The sequence below is a fragment of the Hydractinia symbiolongicarpus genome, chromosome 9 (genome assembly GCF_029227915.1).
Source record: "Hydractinia symbiolongicarpus strain clone_291-10 chromosome 9, HSymV2.1, whole genome shotgun sequence".
NCBI lineage: Eukaryota > Metazoa > Cnidaria > Hydrozoa > Anthoathecata > Hydractiniidae > Hydractinia > Hydractinia symbiolongicarpus.
Genome location: NC_079883.1, coordinates 30,570,104 through 30,590,864, shown reverse-complemented (window position 1 = coordinate 30,590,864; position 20,761 = coordinate 30,570,104).

The window sequence follows — 20,761 nt, the reverse complement described above, 5'->3', positions numbered from 1 at the left end:
ATACAAAGAAAGTACCCTGTAAGTAAACTCATTTCCAAAACGATTTTTTAAATTATCTTTTCACCACTAAAACGCATGACACTTGCAGTTTTCAAAAATGTTTCATTTTTGACGAGACGCTCAATGAAAGAGGTTTAATCGCCGGCAAACGAAATCCCGCGATTTCCCGTAAATCCCGGACTTGGCCCGTATAGTCGAATGTATACAAAGAAAGTACCCAAGGAATAAACTTATTTCCCCAACGATTTTTTAAATTTTTCTTTCACCACTAAAACGCTTGAGACTTGTAGTTTTCAAAAATGTTTTCATTTTTGATCAGACGCTGAACAAAAGAAGTTTAATCGCCGGCAAAGGAAAACCAGCGATTTCCCGTAAATCCCGGACTCGGCTCGTATAGTCAAAAGTATACAAAGAAAGTACCAAGGGTGTAAACTCATTTCCCGAACGATTTTTTAAATTATTATTTCACCACTAAAACCCATGAGACTTGTAGTTTTTAAAAATGATTTCATTTTTGATGAGACGCTGAATAAAAGAAGTTTAATCGCCGGCAAACGAAAATCCGCGACTTCCAGTAAATCCGGACTCGGCCCGTATAGTCAAAAGTACACAAAGAAAGTACCCTGTAAGTAAACTCATTTCCAAAACGATTTTTTAAATTATCTTTTCACCACTAAAACGCATGACACTTGCAGTTTTCAAAAATGTTTTCATTTTTGATGAGACGCTTAATGAAAGAGGTTTAATCGCCGGCAAACGAAATCCCGCGATTTGCCGTAAATCCCGGGCTTGGCCCGTATAGTCGAATGTATACTAAGAAAGTACCCAGGGAGTAAACTCATTTCCCGAACGATTTTTTAATTTTTTTTTTTACCACTAAAACGCATGAGACTTGCAGTTTTCAAAAATGTTTTCATTTTTGATGAGACGCTTAATGAAAGAGGTTTAATCGCCGGCAAACGAAATCCCGCGATTTCCCGTAAATCCCGGGCTTGGCCCGTATAGTCGAATGTATACAAAGAAAGTACCCAAGGAATAAACTTATTTCCCGAACGATTTTTTAAATTTTTTTTACCACTAAAACGCATGAAACTTGTAGTTTTCAAAAATGTTTTCATTTTTGATGAGACGCTTAATGAAAGAGGTTTAATCGCCGGCAAACGAAATCCCGCGATTTCCCGTAAATCCCGGGCTTGGCCCGTATAGTCGAATGTATACAAAGAAAGTACCCAAGGAATAAACTTATTTCCCGAACGATTTTTTAAATTTTTTTTTTACCACTAAAACGCATGAGACTTGCAGTTTTCAAAAATGTTTTCATTTTTGATGAGACGCTTAATGAAAGAGGTTTAATCGCCGGCAAACGAAATCCCGCGATTTCCCGTAAATCCCGGGCTTGGCCCGTATAGTCGAATGTATACAAAGAAAGTACCCAAGGAATAAACTTATTTCCCGAACGATTTTTTAAATTTTTTTTACCACTAAAACGCATGAAACTTGTAGTTTTCAAAAATGTTTTCATTTTTGATGAGACGCTTAATGAAAGAGGTTTAATCGCCGGCAAACGAAATCCCGCGATTTCCCGTAAATCCCGGGCTTGGCCCGTATAGTCGAATGTATACAAAGAAAGTACCCAAGGAATAAACTTATTTCCCGAACGATTTTTTAAATTTTTCTTTCACCACTAAAACGCTTGAGACTTGTAGTTTTCAAAAATGTTTTCATTTTTGATCAGACGCTGAACAAAAGAAGTTTAATCGCCGGCAAACGAAAACCAGCGATTTCCCGTAAATCCCGGACTCGGCTCGTATAGTCAAAAGTATAGAAATAAAGTACCCAGGGTGTAAACTCATTTCCCGAACGATTTTTTAAGTTATTATTTCACCACTAAAGCCCATGAGACTTGTAGTTTTTAAAAATGTTTTCATTTTTGATGAGACGCTGAATAAAAGAAGTTTAATCGCCGGCAAACGAAAACCCGCGACTTCCCGTAAATCCCGGACTCGGCCCGTATAGTCAAAAGTATACAAAGAAAGTACCCAGGGTGTAAACTCATTTCCCGAACGATTTTTTAAATTATTATTTCACCACTAAAACCCATGAGACTTGTAGTTTTTAAAAATGATTTCATTTTTGATGAGACGCTGAATAAAAGAAGTTTAATCGCCGGCGAACGAAATCCCGCGATTTCACATAAATCCCGGGCTTGGCCCGTATAGTCGAATGTATACAAAGAAAGTACCCAGGGAGTAAACTCATTTCCCGAACGATTTTTTAAATTTTTTTTTACCACTAAAACGCATGAGACTTGTAGTTTTCAAAAATGTTTTCATTTTTGATGAGACGCTGAATAAAAGAAGTTTAATTATTTTTTCACCACTAAAACACATGAGACTTGTAGTTTTCAAAAATGTTTTCATTTTTGATGAGACGCTGAATAAAAGAAGTTTAATCGCCGGCAAACGAAAACCTGCGATTTCCCGTAAATCCCGGACTCGGCCCGTATAGTCAAAAGTACACAAAGAAAGTACCCAGGGTGTAAACTCATTTCCCGAACGATTTTTTAATTTATTTTTTTTACCACTAAAACGCATGAGACTTGTAGTTTTCAAAAATGTTTTCATTTTTGACGAGACGCTTAATGAAAGAGGTTTAATCGCCGGCAAACGAAATCCCGCGATTTCCCGTAAATCCCGGGCTTGGCCCGTATAGTCGAATGTATAAAAAGAAAGTACCCAAGGAATAAACTTATTTCCCGAACGATTTTTTAAATTTTTCTTCCTCCACTAAAACGCTTGAGACTTGTAGTTTTTAAAAATGTTTTCATTTTTGATCAGACGCTGAATAAAAGAAGTTTAATTGCCGGCAAACGAAAACCAGCGATTTCCCGTAAATCCCGGACTCGGCTCGTATAGTCAAAAGTATACAAAGAAAGTACAAAGGGTGTAAACTCATTTCCCGAACGATTTTTTAAATTATTATTTCACCACTAAAACCCATGAGACTTGTAGTTTTTAAAAATGATTTCATTTTTGATGAGACGTTGAATAAAAGAAGTTTAATCGCCGGCAAACGAAAATCCGCGACTTCCCGTAAATCCGGACTCGGCCCGTATAGTCAAAAGTATACAAAGAAAGTACCCTGTAAGTAAACTCATTTCCAAAACGATTTTTTAAATTATCTTTTCACCACTAAAACGCATGACACTTGCAGTTTTCAAAAATGTTTTCATTTTTGATGAGACGCTTAATGAAAGAGGTTTAATCGCCGGCAAACGAAATCCCGCGATTTGCCGTAAATCCCGGGCTTGGCCCGTATAGTCGAATGTATACTAAGAAAGTACCCAGGGAGTAAACTCATTTCCCGAACGATTTTTTAAATTTTTTTTTTACTACTAAAACGCATGAGACTTGCAGTTTTCAAAAATGTTTTCATTTTTGATGAGACGCTTAATGAAAGAGGTTTAATCGCCGGCAAACGAAATCCCGCGATTTCCCGTAAATCCCGGGCTTGGCCCGTATAGTCGAATGTATACAAAGAAAGTACCCAGGGAGTAAACTCATTTCCTGAACGATTTTTTAAATTTTTTTTTACCACTAAAACGCATGAGACTTGTAGTTTTCAAAAATGTTTTCATTTTTGATGAGACGCTTAATGAAAGAGGTTTAATCGCCGGCAAACGAAAACCCGCGATTTCCCGTAAATCCCGGGCTTGGCCCGTATAGTCGAATGTATACAAAGAAAGTACCCAGGGAGTAAACTCATTTCCCGAACGATTTTTTAATTTTTTTTTTTACCACTAAAACGCATGAGACTTGTAGTTTTCAAAAATGTTTTCATTTTTTTATGAGAAGCTTAATGAAAGAGGTTTAATCGCCGGCAAACGAAAACCCGCGATTTCCCGTAAATCCCGGGCTTGGCCCGTATAGTCAAAAGTATACAAAGAAAGTACCCAGGAAGTAAACTCATTTCCCGAACGATTTTTTAATTTATTTTTTCACCACTAAAACGCATGAGACTTGTAGTTTTCAAAAATGTTTTCATTTTTGATGAGACGCTGAATAAAAGAAGTTTAATCGCCGGCAAACGAAAACCTGCGATTTCCCGTAAATCCCGGACTCGGCCGTATAGTCAAAAGTATACAAAGAAAGTACCCAGGGTGTAAACTCATTTCCCGAACGATTTTTTTTTTTTACCACTAAAACGCATGAGACTTTTAGTTTTCAAAAATGTTTTTATTTTTGATGAGACGCTTAATGAAAGAGGTTTAATCGCCGGCAAACGAAATCCCGCGATTTCCCGTAAATCCCGGGCTTGGCCCGTATAGTCGAATGTATACAAAGAAAGTACCCTTTGAGTAAACTCATTTCCGGAACGATTTTTTAAATTATTTTTTCACCACTAAAACGCATAAGACTTGTAGTTTTCAAAAATGTTTTTATTTTTGATGAGATGCTGAATAAAAGAAGTTTAATCGCCGGCAAACGAAAACCCGCGATTTCCCGTAAATCCCGGGCATGGCCCGTATAGTCAAAAGTATACAAAGAAAGTACCCAGGGTGTAAACTCATTTCCCGAACGATTTTTTAATTTATTTTTTCACCACTAAAACGCATGAGACTTGTAGTTTTCAAAAATGTTTTCATTTTTGATGAGACGTTGAATAAAAGAAGTTTAATCGCCGGCAAACGAAAACCTGCGATTTCCCGTAAATCCCGGACTCAGCCCGTATAGTCAAAAGTATACAAAGATAGTACCCAGGGTGTAAACTCATTTCCCGAACGATTTTTTAAATTTTTTTTTTACCACTAAAACGCATGAGACTTGTAGTATTCAAAAATGTTTTCATTTTTGATCAGACGCTGAAAAAAAGAAGTTTAATCGCCGGCAAACGAAAACCCGCCATTTCCCGTAAACCCCGGACTCGGCCCGCATATTCAAAAGTATACAAAGAAAGTACCCAGGGAGTAAACTCATTTCCCGAACGATTTTTTAAATTTTTTTTTACCACTAAAACGCATGAGACTTGCAGTTTTCAAAAATGTTTTCATTTTTGATGAGACGCTTAATGAAAGAGGTTTAATCGCCGGCAAACGAAATCCCGCGATTTCCCGTAAATCCCGGGCTTGGCCCGTATAGTCGAATGTATACAAAGAAAGTACCCAGGGAGTAAACTCATTTCCCGAACGATTTTTTAAATTTTTTTTTACCACTAAAACGCATGAGACTTGTAGTTTTCAAAAATGTTTTCATTTTTGATGAGACGCTTAATGAAAGAGGTTTAATCGCCGGCAAACGAAAACCCGCGATTTCCCGTAAATCCCGGGCTTGGCCCGTATAGTCGAATGTATACAAAGAAAGTACCCAGGGAGTAAACTCATTTCCCGAACGATTTTTTAATTTTTTTTTTACCACTAAAACGCATGAGACTTGTAGTTTTCAAAAATGTTTTCATTTTTGATAAGACGCTTAATGAAAGACGTTTAATCGCCGGCAAACGAAAACCCGCGATTTCCCGTAAATCCCGGGCTTGGCCCGTATAGTCAAAAGTATACAAAGAAAGTACCCTGTGAGTAAACTCATTTCCGGAACGATTTTTTAAATTATTTTTTCACCACTAAAACGCATGAGACTTGTAGTTTTCAAAAATGTTTTCATTTTTGATGAGACGCTGAATAAAAGAAGTTTAATCGCCGGCAAACGAAAACCTGCGATTTCCCGTAAATCCCGGACTCGGCCGTATAGTCAAAAGTATACAAAGAAAGTACTCAGGGTGTAAACTCATTTCCCGAACGATTTTTTTTTTTACCACTAAAACGCATGAGACTTTTAGTTTTCAAAAATGTTTTCATTTTTGATGAGACGCTTAATGAAAGAGGTTTAATCGCCGGCAAACGAAATCCCGCGATTTCCCGTAAATCCCGGGCTTGGCCCGTATAGTCGAATGTATACAAAGAAAGTACCAAGGGAGTAAACTCATTTCCTGAACGATTTTTTAAATTTTTTTTTCACCACTAAAACGCCTGAGACTTGTAGTTTTCAAAAAAGTTTTCATTTTTGATCAGACGCTGAATAAAAGAAGTTTAATTGCCGGCAAACGAAAACCCGCGATTTCCCGTAAATCCCGGGCTTGGCCCGTATAGTCGAATGTATACAAAGAAAGTACCCTGTGAGTAAACTCATTTCCGGAACGATTTTTTAAATTATTTTTTTACCACTAAAACGCATAAGACTTGTAGTTTTCAAAAATGTTTTCATTTTTGATGAGACGCTGAATAAAAGAAGTTTAATCGCCGGCAAACGAAAACCCACGATTTCCCGTAAATCCCGGGCATGGCCCGTATAGTCAAAAGTATACAAAGAAAGTACCCAGGGTGTAAACTCATTTCCCGAACGATTTTTAAAATTTTTTGTTTACCACTAAAACGCATGAGACTTGTAGTTTTCAAAAATGTTTTCATTTTTGATGAGACGCTTAATGAAAGAGGTTTAATCGCCGGCAAATGAAATCCCGCTTTTTCCCGTAAATCCCGGGCTTGGCCCGTATAGTCGAATGTATACAAAGAAAGTACCCAGGGAGTAAACTCATTTCCCGAACGATTTTTTAAATTTTTTTTTCACCACTAAAACGCTTGAGACTTGTAGTTTTCAAAAATGTTTTCATTTTTGATCAGACGCTGAATAAAAGAAGTTTAATCGCCGGCAAACGAAAACCTGCGATTTCCCGTAAATCCCGGACTCGGCCGTATAATCAAAAGTATACAAAGAAAGTACCCAGGGTGTAAACTCATTTCCCGAACGATTTTTTTTTTTTACCACTAAAACGCATGAGACTTTTAGTTTTCAAAAATGTTTTCATTTTTGATGAGACGCTTAATGAAAGAGGTTTAATCGCCGGCAAACGAAATCCCGCGATTTCCCGTAAATCCCGGGCTTGGCCCGTATAGTCGAATGTATACAAAGAAAGTACCAAGGGAGTAAACTCATTTCCCGAACGATTTTTTAAATTTTTTTTTCACCACTAAAACGCTTGAGACTTGTAGTTTTCAAAAAAGTTTTCATTTTTGATCAGACGCTGAATAAAAGAAGTTTAATTGCCGGCAAACGAAAACCCGCGATTTCCCGTAAATCCCGGGCTTGGCCCGTATAGTCGAATGTATACAAAGAAAGTACCCTGTGAGTAAACTCATTTCCGGAACGATTTCTTAAATTATTTTTTCACCACTAAAACGCATAAAACTTGTAGTTTTCAAAAATGTTTTCATTTTTGATGAGACGCTGAATAAAAGAAGTTTAATCGCCGGCAAACGAAAACCCGCGATTTCCCGTAAATCCCGGGCATGGCCCGTATAGTCAAAAGTATACAAAGAAAGTACCCAGGAAGTAAACTCATTTCCCGAACGATTTTTTAATTTATTTTTTCACCACTAAAACGCATGAGACTTGTAGTTTTCAAAAATGTTTTCATTTTTGATGAGACGCTGAATAAAAGAAGTTTAATCGCCGGCAAACGAAAACCTGCGATTTCCCGTAAATCCCGGACTCGGCCCGTATAGTCAAAAGTATACAAAGAAAGTACCCAGGGTGTAAACTCATTTCCCGAACGATTTTTTAAATTTTTTTTTTACCACTAAAACGCATGAGACTTGTAGTTTTCAAAAATGTTTTCATTTTTGATGAGACGCTTAATGAAAGAGGTTTAATCGCCGGCAAACGAAATCCCGCTTTTTCCCGTAAATCCCGGGCTTGGCCCGTATAGTCGAATGTATACAAAGAAAGTACCCAGGGAGTAAACTCATTTCTCGAACGATTTTTTAAATTTTTTTTTGACCACTAAAACGCTTGAGACTTGTAGTTTTCAAAAATGTTTTCATTTTTGATCAGACGCTGAATAAAAGAAGTTTAATCGCCGGCAAACGAAAACCTGCGATTTCCCGTAAATCCCGGACTCGGCCGTATAGTCAAAAGTATACAAAGAAAGTACCCAGGGTGTAAACTCATTTCCCGAACGATTTTTTTTTTTTACCACTAAAACGCATGAGACTTTTAGTTTTCAAAAATGTTTTCATTTTTGATGAGACGCTTAATGAAAGAGGTTTAATCGCCGGCAAACGAAATCCCGCGATTTCCCGTAAATCCCGGGCTTGGCCCGTATAGTCGAATGTATACAAAGAAAGTACCAAGGGAGTAAACTCATTTCCCGAACGATTTTTTAAATTTTTTTTTCACCACTAAAACGCTTGAGACTTGTAGTTTTCAAAAAAGTTTTCATTTTTGATCAGACGCTGAATAAAAGAAGTTTAATTGCCGGCAAACGAAAACCCGCGATTTCCCGTAAATCCCGGGCTTGGCCCGTATAGTCGAATGTATACAAAGAAAGTACTCTGTGTGTAAACTCATTTCCGGAACGATTTTTTAAATTATTTTTTCACCACTAAAACGCATAAGACTTGTAGTTTTCAAAAATGTTTTTATTTTTGATGAGACGCTGAATAAAAGAAGTTTAATCGCCGGCAAACGAAAACCCGCGATTTCCCGTAAATCCCGGGCATGGCCTGTATAGTCAAAAGTATACAAAGAAAGTACCCAGGAAGTAAACTCATTTCCCGAACGATTTTTTAATTTATTTTTTCACCACTAAAACGCATGAGACTTGTAGTTTTCAAGAATGTTTTCATTTTTGATGAGACGTTGAATAAAAGAAGTTTAATCGCCGGCAAACGAAAACCTGCGATTTCCCGTAAATCCCGGACTCGGCCCGTATAGTCAAAAGTATACAAAGATAGTACCCAGGGTGTAAACTCATTTCCCGAACGATTTTTTAAATTTTTTTTTTACCACTAAAACGCATGAGACTTGTAGTTTTCAAACATGTTTTCATTTTTGATGAGACGCTTAATGAAAGAGGTTTAATCGCCGGCAAACGAAATCCCGCTTTTTCCCGTAAATCCCGGGCTTGGCCCGTATAGTCGAATGTATACAAAGAAAGTACCCAGGGAGTAAACTCATTTCCCGAACGATTTTTTAATTTTTTTTTTCACCACTAAAACGCTTGAGACTTGTAGTTTTCAAAAATGTTTTCATTTTTGATCAGACGCTGAAAAAAAGAAGTTTAATCGCCGGCAAACGAAAACCCGCCATTTCCCGTAAACCCCGGACTCGGCCCGCATATTCAAAAGTATACAAAGAAAGTACCCAGGGAGTAAACTCATTTCCCGAACGATTTTTTAAATTTTTTTTTTACCACTAAAACGCATGAGACTTGCAGTTTTCAAAAATGTTTTCATTTTTGATGAGACGCTTAATGAAAGAGGTTTAATCGCCGGCAAACGAAATCCCGCGATTTCCCGTAAATCCCGGGCTTGGCCCGTATAGTCGAATGTATACAAAGAAAGTACCCAGGAAGTAAACTCATTTCCCGAACGATTTTTTAAATTTTTTTTTACCACTAAAACGCATGAGACTTGTAGTTTTCAAAAATGTTTTCATTTTTGATGAGACGCTTAATGAAAGAGGTTTAATCGCCGGCAAACGAAAACCCGCGATTTCCCGTAAATCCCGGGCTTGGTCCGTATAGTCGAATGTATACAAAGAAAGTACCCAGGGAGTAAACTCATTTCCCGAACGATTTTTTAATTTTTTTTTTACCACTAAAACGCATGAGACTTGTAGTTTTCAAAAATGTTTTCATTTTTGATAAGACGCTTAATGAAAGACGTTTAATCGCCGGCAAACGAAAACCCGCGATTTCCCGTAAATCCCGGGCTTGGCCCGTATAGTCGAATGTATACAAAGAAAGTACCCTGTGAGTAAACTCATTTCCGGAACGATTTTTTAAATTATTTTTTCACCACTAAAACGCATAAGACTTGTAGTTTTCAAAAATGTTTTCATTTTTGATGAGACGCTGAATGAAAGAAGTTTAATCGCCGGCAAACGAAAACCCGCGATTTCCCGTAAATCCCGGGCTTGGCCCGTATAGTCAAAAGTATACAAAGAAAGTACCCAGGAAGTAAACTCATTTCCCGAACGATTTTTTAAAGTATTTTTTCACCACTAAAACGCATGAGACTTGTAGTTTTCAAAAATGTTTTCATTTTTGATGAGACGCTGAATAAAAGAAGTTTAATCGCCGGCAAACGAAAACCTGCGATTTCCCGTAAATCCCGGACTCGGCCGTATAGTCAAAAGTATACAAAGAAAGTACTCAGGGTGTAAACTCATTTCCCGAACGATTTTTTTTTTTACCACTAAAACGCATGAGACTTTTAGTTTTCAAAAATGTTTTCATTTTTGATGAGACGCTTAATGAAAGAGGTTTAATCGCCGGCAAACGAAATCCCGCGATTTCCCGTAAATCCCGGGCTTGGCCCGTATAGTCGAATGTATACAAAGAAAGTACCAAGGGAGTAAACTCATTTCCTGAACGATTTTTTAAATTTTTTTTTCACCACTAAAACGCTTGAGACTTGTAGTTTTCAAAAAAGTTTTCATTTTTGATCAGACGCTGAATAAAAGAAGTTTAATTGCCGGCAAACGAAAACCCGCGATTTCCCGTAAATCCCGGGCTTGGCCCGTATAGTCGAATGTATACAAAGAAAGTAGCCTGTGAGTAAACTCATTTCCGGAACGATTTTTTAAATTATTTTTTCACCACTAAAACGCATAAGACTTGTAGTTTTCAAAAATGTTTTCATTTTTGATGAGACGCTGAATAAAAGAAGTTTAATCGCCGGCAAACGAAAACCCGCGATTTCCCGTAAATCCCGGGCATGGCCCGTATAGTCAAAAGTATACAAAGAAAGTACCCAGGAAGTAAACTCATTTCCCGAACGATTTTTTAATTTATTTTTTCACCACTAAAACGCATGAGACTTGTAGTTTTCAAAAATGTTTTCATTTTTGATGAGACGCTGAATAAAAGAAGTTTAATCGCCGGCAAACGAAAACCTGCGATTTCCCGTAAATCCCGGACTCGGCCCGTATAGTCAAAAGTATACAAAGAAAGTACCCAGGGTGTAAACTCATTTCCCGAACGATTTTTTAAATTTTTTTTTTACCACTAAAACGCATGAGACTTGTAGTTTTCAAAAATGTTTTCATTTTTGATGAGACGCTTAATGAAAGAGGTTTAATCGCCGGCAAACGAAATCCCGCTTTTTCCCGTAAATCCCGGGCTTGGCCCGTATAGTCGAATGTATACAAAGAAAGTACCCAGGGAGTAAACTCATTTCCCGAACGATTTTTTTTAAATTTTTTTTTCACCACTAAAACGCTTGAGACTTGTAGTTTTCAAAAATGTTTTCATTTTTGATCAGACGCTTAATGAAAGACGTTTAATCTCCGGCAAACGAAATCCCGCGATTTCCCGTAAATTCCGAGCTTGGCCCGTATAGTCGAATGTATACAAAGAAAGTACCCAGGGAGTAAACTCATTTCCCGAACGATTTTTGAAATTATTTTTTACCACTAAAACGCATGAGACTTGTAGTTTTCAAAAATGTTTTCATTTTTGATGAGACGCTTAATAAAAGAGGTTTAATCGCCGGCAAACGAAAACCCGCGATTTCCCGTAAATCCCGGGCTTGGCCCGTATAGTCGAATGTATACAAAGAAAGTACCCAGGGAGTAAACTCATTTCCCGAACGATTTTTTAAATTTTTCTTTCTCCACTAAAACGCTTGAGACTTGTAGTTTTCAAAAATGTTTTCATTTTTGATGAGACGCTTAATGAAAGAGGTTTAATCGCCGGCAAACGAAAGCCCGCGATTTGCCGTAAATCCCGGGCTTGGCCCGTATAGTCGAATGTATACTAAGAAAGTACCCAGGGAGTAAACTCATTTCCCGAACGATTTTTTAAATTTTTTTTTTACCACTAAAACGCATGAGACTTGCAGTTTTCAAAAATGTTTTCATTTTTGATGAGACGCTTAATGAAAGAGGTTTAATCGCCGGCAAACGAAAACCCGCGATTTCCCGTAAATCCGGGCTTGGCCCGTATAGTCGAATGTATACAAAGAAAGTACCCAGGGAGTAAACTCATTTCCCGAACGATTTTTTAAATTTTTTTTTACCACTAAAACGCATGAGACTTGTAGTTTTCAAAAATGTTTTCATTTTTGATGAGACGCTTAATGAAAGAGGTTTAATCGCCGGCAAACGAAAACCCGCGATTTCCCGTAAATCCCGGGCTTGGCCCGTATAGTCGAATGTATACAAAGAAAGTACCCTGTGAGTTAACTCATTTCCGGAACGATTTTTTAAAGTATTTTTTCACCACTAAAACGCATAAGACTTGTAGTTTTCAAAAATGTTTTCATTTTTGATGAGACGCTCAATAAAAGAAGTTTAATCGCCGGCAAACGAAAACCTGCGATTTCCCGTAAATCCCGGACTCGGCCGTATAGTCAAAAGTATACAAAGAAAGTACCCAGGGTGTAAACTCATTTCCCGAACGATTTTTTTTTTTTACCACCAAAACGCATGAGACTTTTAGTTTTCAAAAATGTTTTCATTTTTGATGAGACGCTCAATAAAAGAAGTTTAATCGCCGGCAAACGAAAACCTGCGATTTCCCGTAAATCCCGGACTCGGCCGTATAGTCAAAAGTATACAAAGAAAGTACCCAGGGTGTAAACTCATTTCCCGAACGATTTTTTTTTTTACCACCAAAACGCATGAGACTTTTAGTTTTCAAAAATGTTTTCATTTTTGATGAGACGCTTAATGAAAGAGGTTTAATCGCCGGCAAACGAAAACCCGCGATTTCCCGTAAATCCCGGGCTTGGCCCGTATAGTCGAATGTATACAAAGAAAGTACCCTGTGAGTAAACTCATTTCCGGAACGATTTTTTAAATTATTTTTTCACCACTAAAACGCATAAGACTTGTAGTTTTCAAAAATGTTTTCATTTTTGATGAGACGCTCAATAAAAGAAGTTTAATCGCCGGCAAACGAAAACTCGCGATTTCCCGTAAATCCCGGGCTTGGCCCGTATAGTCAAAAGTATACAAAGAAAGTACCCAGGAAGTAAACTCATTTCCCGAACGATTTTTTAATTTATTTTTTCACCACTAAAACGCATGAGACTTGTAGTTTTCGAAAATGTTTTCATTTTTGATGAGACGCTGAATAAAAGAAGTTTAATCGCCGGCAAACGAAAACCTGCGATTTCCCGTAAATCCCGGACTCGGTCGTATAGTCAAAAGTATACAAAGAAAGTACCCAGGGTGTAAACTCATTTCCCGAACGATTTTTTTTTTTTACCACTAAAACGCATGAGACTTTTAGTTTTCAAAAATGTTTTCATTTTTGATGAGACGCTTAATGAAAGAGGTTTAATCGCCGGCAAACGAAATCCCGCGATTTCCCGTAAATCCCGGGCTTGGCCCGTATAGTCGAATGTATACAAAGAAAGTACCAAGGGAGTAAACTCATTTCCTGAACGATTTTTTAAATTTTTTTTTCACCACTAAAACGCTTGAGACTTGTAGTTTTCAAAAAAGTTTTCATTTTTGATCAGACGCTGAATAAAAGAAGTTTAATTGCCCGCAAACGAAAACCCGCGATTTCCCGTAAATCCCGGGCTTGGCCCGTATAGTCGAATGTATACAAAGAAAGTACCCTGTGAGTAAACTCATTTCCGGAACGATTTTTTAAATTATTTTTCCACCACTAAAACGCATAAGACTTGTAGTTTTCAAAAATGTTTTCATTTTTGATGAGACGCTGAATAAAAGAAGTTTAATCGCCGGCAAACGAAAACCCGCGATTTCCCGTAAATCCCGGGCATGGCCCGTATAGTCAAAAGTATACAAAGAAAGTACACAGGAAGTAAACTCATTTCCCGAACGATTTTTTAATTTATTTTTTCACCACTAAAACGCATGAGACTTGTAGTTTTCAAAAATGTTTTCGTTTTTGATGAGACGCTGAATAAAAGAAGTTTAATCGCCGGCAAACGAAAACCTGCGATTTCCCGTAAATCCCGGACTCGGCCCGTATAGTCAAAAGTATACAAAGAAAGTACCCATGGTGTAAACTCATTTCCCGAACGATTTTTTAATTTTTTTTTTTACCACTAAAACGCATGAGACTTGTAGTTTTCAAAAATGTTTTCATTTTTGATGAGACGCTTAATGAAAGAGGTTTAATCGCCGGCAAACGAAATCCCGCTTTTTCCCGTAAATCCCGGGCTTGGCCCGTATAGTCGAATGTATACAAAGAAAGTACCCAGGGAATAAACTCATTTCCCGAACGATTTTTTAAATTTTTTTTCACCACTAAAACGCTTGAGACTTGTAGTTTTCAAAAATGTTTTCATTTTTGATCAGACGCTGAAAAAAAGAAGTTTATTCGCCGGCAAACGAAAACCCGCCATTTCCCGTAAACCCCGGACTCGGCCCGCATATTCAAAAGTATACAAAGAAAGTACCCAGGGAGTAAACTCATTTCCCGAACGATTTTTTAATTTTTTTTTTTTACCACTAAAACGCATGAGACTTGCAGTTTTCAAAAATGTTTTCATTTTTGATGAGACGCTTAATGAAAGACGTTTAATCGCCGGCAAACGAAATCCCGCGATTTCCCGTAAATTCCGAGCTTGGCCCGTATAGTCGAATGTATACAAAGAAAGTACCCAGGGAGTAAACTCATTTCCCGAACGATTTTTGAAATTATTTTTTACCACTAAAACGCATAAGACTTGTAGTTTTCAAAAATGTTTTCATTTTTGATGAGACGCTGAATAAAAGAAGTTTAATCGCCGGCAAACGAAAACCCGCGATTTCCCGTAAATCCCGGGCATGGCCCGTATAGTCAAAAGTATACAAAGAAAGTACACAGGAAGTAAACTCATTTCCCGAACGATTTTTTAATTTATTTTTTCACCACTAAAACGCATGAGACTTGTAGTTTTCAAAAATGTTTTCGTTTTTGATGAGACGCTGAATAAAAGAAGTTTAATCGCCGGCAAACGAAAACCTGCGATTTCCCGTAAATCCCGGACTCGGCCCGTATAGTCAAAAGTATACAAAGAAAGTACCCAGGGTGTAAACTCATTTCCCGAACGATTTTTTAAATTTTTTTTTTACCACTAAAACGCATGAGACTTGTAGTTTTCAAAAATATTTTCATTTTTGATGAGACGCTTAATGAAAGAGGTTTAATCGCCGGCAAACGAAATCCCGCTTTTTCCCGTAAATCCCGGGCTTGGCCCGTATAGTCGAATGTATACAAAGAAAGTACCCAGGGAATAAACTCATTTCCCGAACGATTTTTTAAATTTTTTTTTCACCACTAAAACGCTTGAGACTTGTAGTTTTCAAAAATGTTTTCATTTTTGATCAGACGCTGAAAAAAAGAAGTTTAATCGCCGGCAAACGAAAACCCGCCATTTCCCGTAAACCCCGGACTCGGCCCGCATATTCAAAAGTATACAAAGAAAGTACCCAGGGAGTAAACTCATTTCCCGAACGATTTTTTAATTTTTTTTTTTTACCACTAAAACGCATGAGACTTGCAGTTTTCAAAAATGTTTTCATTTTTGATGAGACGCTTAATGAAAGACGTTTAATCGCCGGCAAACGAAATCCCGCGATTTCCCGTAAATTCCGAGCTTGGCCCGTATAGTCGAATGTATACAAAGAAAGTACCCAGGGAGTAAACTCATTTCCCGAACGATTTTTGAAATTATTTTTTACCACTAAAACGCATGAGACTTGTAGTTTTCAAAAATGTTTTCATTTTTGATGAGACGCTTAATGAAAGACGTTTAATCGCCGGCAAACGAAATCCCGCGATTTCCCGTAAATCCCGGGCTTGGCCCGTATAGTCGAATGTATACAAAGAAAGTACCAAGGGAGTAAACTCATTTCCTGAACGATTTTTTAAATTTTTTTTTCACCACTAAAACGCTTGAGACTTGTAGTTTTCAAAAAAGTTTTCATTTTTGATCAGACGCTGAATAAAAGAAGTTTAATTGCCCGCAAACGAAAACCCGCGATTTCCCGTAAATCCCGGGCTTGGCCCGTATAGTCGAATGTATACAAAGAAAGTACCCTGTGAGTAAACTCATTTCCGGAACGATTTTTTAAATTATTTTTCCACCACTAAAACGCATAAGACTTGTAGTTTTCAAAAATGTTTTCATTTTTGATGAGACGCTGAATAAAAGAAGTTTAATCGCCGGCAAACGAAAACCCGCGATTTCCCGTAAATCCCGGGCATGGCCCGTATAGTCAAAAGTATACAAAGAAAGTACACAGGAAGTAAACTCATTTCCCGAACGATTTTTTAATTTATTTTTTCACCACTAAAACGCATGAGACTTGTAGTTTTCAAAAATGTTTTCGTTTTTGATGAGACGCTGAATAAAAGAAGTTTAATCGCCGGCAAACGAAAACCTGCGATTTCCCGTAAATCCCGGACTCGGCCCGTATAGTCAAAAGTATACAAAGAAAGTACCCATGGTGTAAACTCATTTCCCGAACGATTTTTTAAATTTTTTTTTTACCACTAAAACGCATGAGACTTGTAGTTTTCAAAAATGTTTTCATTTTTGATGAGACGCTTAATGAAAGAGGTTTAATCGCCGGCAAACGAAATCCCGCTTTTTCCCGTAAATCCCGGGCTTGGCCCGTATAGTCGAATGTATACAAAGAAAGTACCCAGGGAATAAACTCATTTCCCGAACGATTTTTTAAATTTTTTTTCACCACTAAAACGCTTGAGACTTGTAGTTTTCAAAAATGTTTTCATTTTTGATCAGACGCTGAAAAAAAGAAGTTTATTCGCCGGCAAACGAAAACCCGCCATTTCCCGTAAACCCCGGACTCGGCCCGCATATTCAAAAGTATACAAAGAAAGTACCCAGGGAGTAAACTCATTTCCCGAACGATTTTTTAATTTTTTTTTTTTACCACTAAAACGCATGAGACTTGCAGTTTTCAAAAATGTTTTCATTTTTGATGAGACGCTTAATGAAAGACGTTTAATCGCCGGCAAACGAAATCCCGCGATTTCCCGTAAATTCCGAGCTTGGCCCGTATAGTCGAATGTATACAAAGAAAGTACCCAGGGAGTAAACTCATTTCCCGAACGATTTTTGAAATTATTTTTTACCACTAAAACGCATAAGACTTGTAGTTTTCAAAAATGTTTTCATTTTTGATGAGACGCTGAATAAAAGAAGTTTAATCGCCGGCAAACGAAAACCCGCGATTTCCCGTAAATCCCGGGCATGGCCCGTATAGTCAAAAGTATACAAAGAAAGTACACAGGAAGTAAACTCATTTCCCGAACGATTTTTTAATTTATTTTTTCACCACTAAAACGCATGAGACTTGTAGTTTTCAAAAATGTTTTCGTTTTTGATGAGACGCTGAATAAAAGAAGTTTAATCGCCGGCAAACGAAAACCTGCGATTTCCCGTAAATCCCGGACTCGGCCCGTATAGTCAAAAGTATACAAAGAAAGTACCCAGGGTGTAAACGCATTTCCCGAACGATTTTTTAAATTTTTTTTTTACCACTAAAACGCATGAGACTTGTAGTTTTCAAAAATATTTTCATTTTTGATGAGACGCTTAATGAAAGAGGTTTAATCGCCGGCAAACGAAATCCCGCTTTTTCCCGTAAATCCCGGGCTTGGCCCGTATAGTCGAATGTATACAAAGAAAGTACCCAGGGAATAAACTCATTTCCCGAACGATTTTTTAAATTTTTTTTTCACCACTAAAACGCTTGAGACTTGTAGTTTTCAAAAATGTTTTCATTTTTGATCAGACGCTGAAAAAAAGAAGTTTAATCGCCGGCAAACGAAAACCCGCCATTTCCCGTAAACCCCGGACTCGGCCCGCATATTCAAAAGTATACAAAGAAAGTACCCAGGGAGTAAACTCATTTCCCGAACGATTTTTTAATTTTTTTTTTTTACCACTAAAACGCATGAGACTTGCAGTTTTCAAAAATGTTTTCATTTTTGATGAGACGCTTAATGAAAGACGTTTAATCGCCGGCAAACGAAATCCCGCGATTTCCCGTAAATTCCGAGCTTGGCCCGTATAGTCGAATGTATACAAAGAAAGTACCCAGGGAGTAAACTCATTTCCCGAACGATTTTTGAAATTATTTTTTACCACTAAAACGCATGAGACTTGTAGTTTTTAAAAATGTTTTCATTTTTGATGAGACGCTTAATGAAAGAGGTTTAATCGCCGGCAAACGAAAACCCGCGATTTCCCGTAAATCCCGGGCTTGGCCCGTATAGTCGAATGTATACAAAGAAAGTACCCAGGGAGTAAACTCATTTCCCGAACGATTTTTTAAATTATTATTTCACCACTAAAACCCATGAGACTTGCAGTTTTCAATAATGTTTTCATTTTTGATGAGACGCTTAATGAAAGAGGTTTAATCGCCGGCAAACGAAATCCCGCGATTTGCCGTAAATCCCGGGCTTGGCCCGTATAGTCGAATGTATACTAAGAAAGTACCCAGGGAGTAAACTCATTTCCCGAACGATTTTTTAAATTTTTTTTTTACCACTAAAACGCATGAGACTTGCAGTTTTCAAAAATGTTTTCATTTTTGATGAGACGCTTAATTAAAGAGGTTTAATCGCCGGCAAACGAAATCCCGCGATTTCCCGTAAATCCCAGGCTTGGCCCGTATAGTCGAATGTATACAAAGAAAGTACCCAGGGAGTAAACTCATTTCCCGAACGATTTTTTAAATTTTTTTTTACCACTAAAACGCATGAGACTTGTAGTTTTCAAAAATGTTTTCATTTTTGATGAGACGCTTAATGAAAGAGGTTTAATCGCCGGCAAACGAAACCCCGCGATTTCCCGTAAATCCGGGCTTGGCCCGTATAGTCGAATGTATACAAAGAAAGTACCCAGGGAGTAAACTCATTTCCCGAACGATTTTTTAATTTTTTTTTTTACCACTAAAACGCATGAGACTTGTAGTTTTTTAAAAATGTTTTCATTTTTGATGAGACGCTTAATGAAAGAGGTTTAATCGCCGGCAAACGAAAACCCGCGATTTCCCGTAAATCCCGGGCTTGGCACGTATAGTCGAATGTATACAAAGAAAGTACCCTGTGAGTAAACTCATTTCCGGAACGATTTTTTTAATTATTTTTTCACCACTAAAACGCATAAGACTTGTAGTTTTCAAAAATGTTTTCATTTTTGATGAGACGCTCAATAAAAGAAGTTTAATCGCCGGCAAACGAAAACCCGCGATTTCCCGTAAATCCCGGGCTTGGCCCGTATAGTCAAAAGTATACAAAGAAAGTACCCAGGAAGTAAATTCATTTCCCGAACGATTTTTTAACTTATTTTTTCACCACTAAAACGCATGAGACTTGTAGTTTTCAAAAATGTTTTCATTTTTGATGAGACGCTTAATGAAAGAGGTTTAATCGCCGGCAAACGAAATGCCGCGATTTCCCGTAAATCCCGGGCTTGGCCCGTATAGTCGAATGTATACAAAGAAAGTACCAAGGGAGTAAACTCATTTCCCGAACGATTTTTTAAATTTTTTTTTCACCACTAAAACGCTTGAGACTTGTAGTTTTCAAAAAAGTTTTCATTTTTGATCAGACGCTGAATAAAAGAAGTTTAATTGCCGGCAAACGAAAACCCGCGATTTCCCGTAAATCCCGGGCTTGGCCCGTATAGTCGAATGTATACAAAGAAAGTACCCTGTGAGTAAACTCATTTCCGGAACGATTTTTTAAATTATTTTTTCACCACTAAAACGCATAAGACTTGTAGTTTTCAAAAATGTTTTTATTTTTGATGAGACGCTGAATAAAAGAAGTTTAATCGCCGGCAAACGAAAACCCACGATTTCCCGTAAATCCCGGGCATGGCCCGTATAGTCAAAAGTATACAAAGAAAGTACCCAGGAAGTAAACTCATTTCCCGAACGATTTTTTAATTTATTTTTTCACCACTAAAACGCATGAGACTTGTAGTTTTCAAAAATGTTATCATTTTTGATGAGACGTTGAATAAAAGAAGTTTAATCGCCGGCAAACGAAAACCTGCGATTTCCCGTAAATCCCGGACTCGGCCCGTATAGTCAAAAGTATACAAAGAAAGTACCCAGGGTGTAAACTCATTTCCCGAACGATTTTTTAAATTTTTTTTTTACCACTAAAACGCATGAGACTTGTAGTTTTCAAAAATGTTTTCATTTTTGATGAGACGCTTAATGAAAGAGGTTTAATCGCCGGCAAACGAAATCCCGCTTTTTCCCGTAAACCCCGGACTCGGCCCGCATATTCAAAAGTATACAAAGAAAGTACCCAGGGAGTAAACTCATTTCCCGAACGATTTTTTAAATTTTTTTTTTACCACTAAAACGCATGAGACTTGCAGTTTTCAAAAATGTTTTCATTTTTGATGAGACGCTTAATGAAAGAGGTTTAAACGCCGGCAAACGAAATCCCGCGATTTCCCGTAAATCCCGGGCTTGGCCCGTATAGTCGAATGTATACAAAGAAAGTACCCAGGGAGTAAACTCATTTCCCGAACGATTTTTTAAATTTTTTTTTACCACTAAAACGCATGAGACTTGTAGTTTTCAAAAATGTTTTCATTTTTGATGAGACGCTTAATGAAAGAGGTTTAATCGCCGGCAAACGAAAACCCGCGATTTCCCGTAAATTCCGGGCTTGGCCCGTATAGTGGAATGTATACAAAGAAAGTACCCAGGGAGTAAACTCATTTCCCGAACGATTTTTTAAT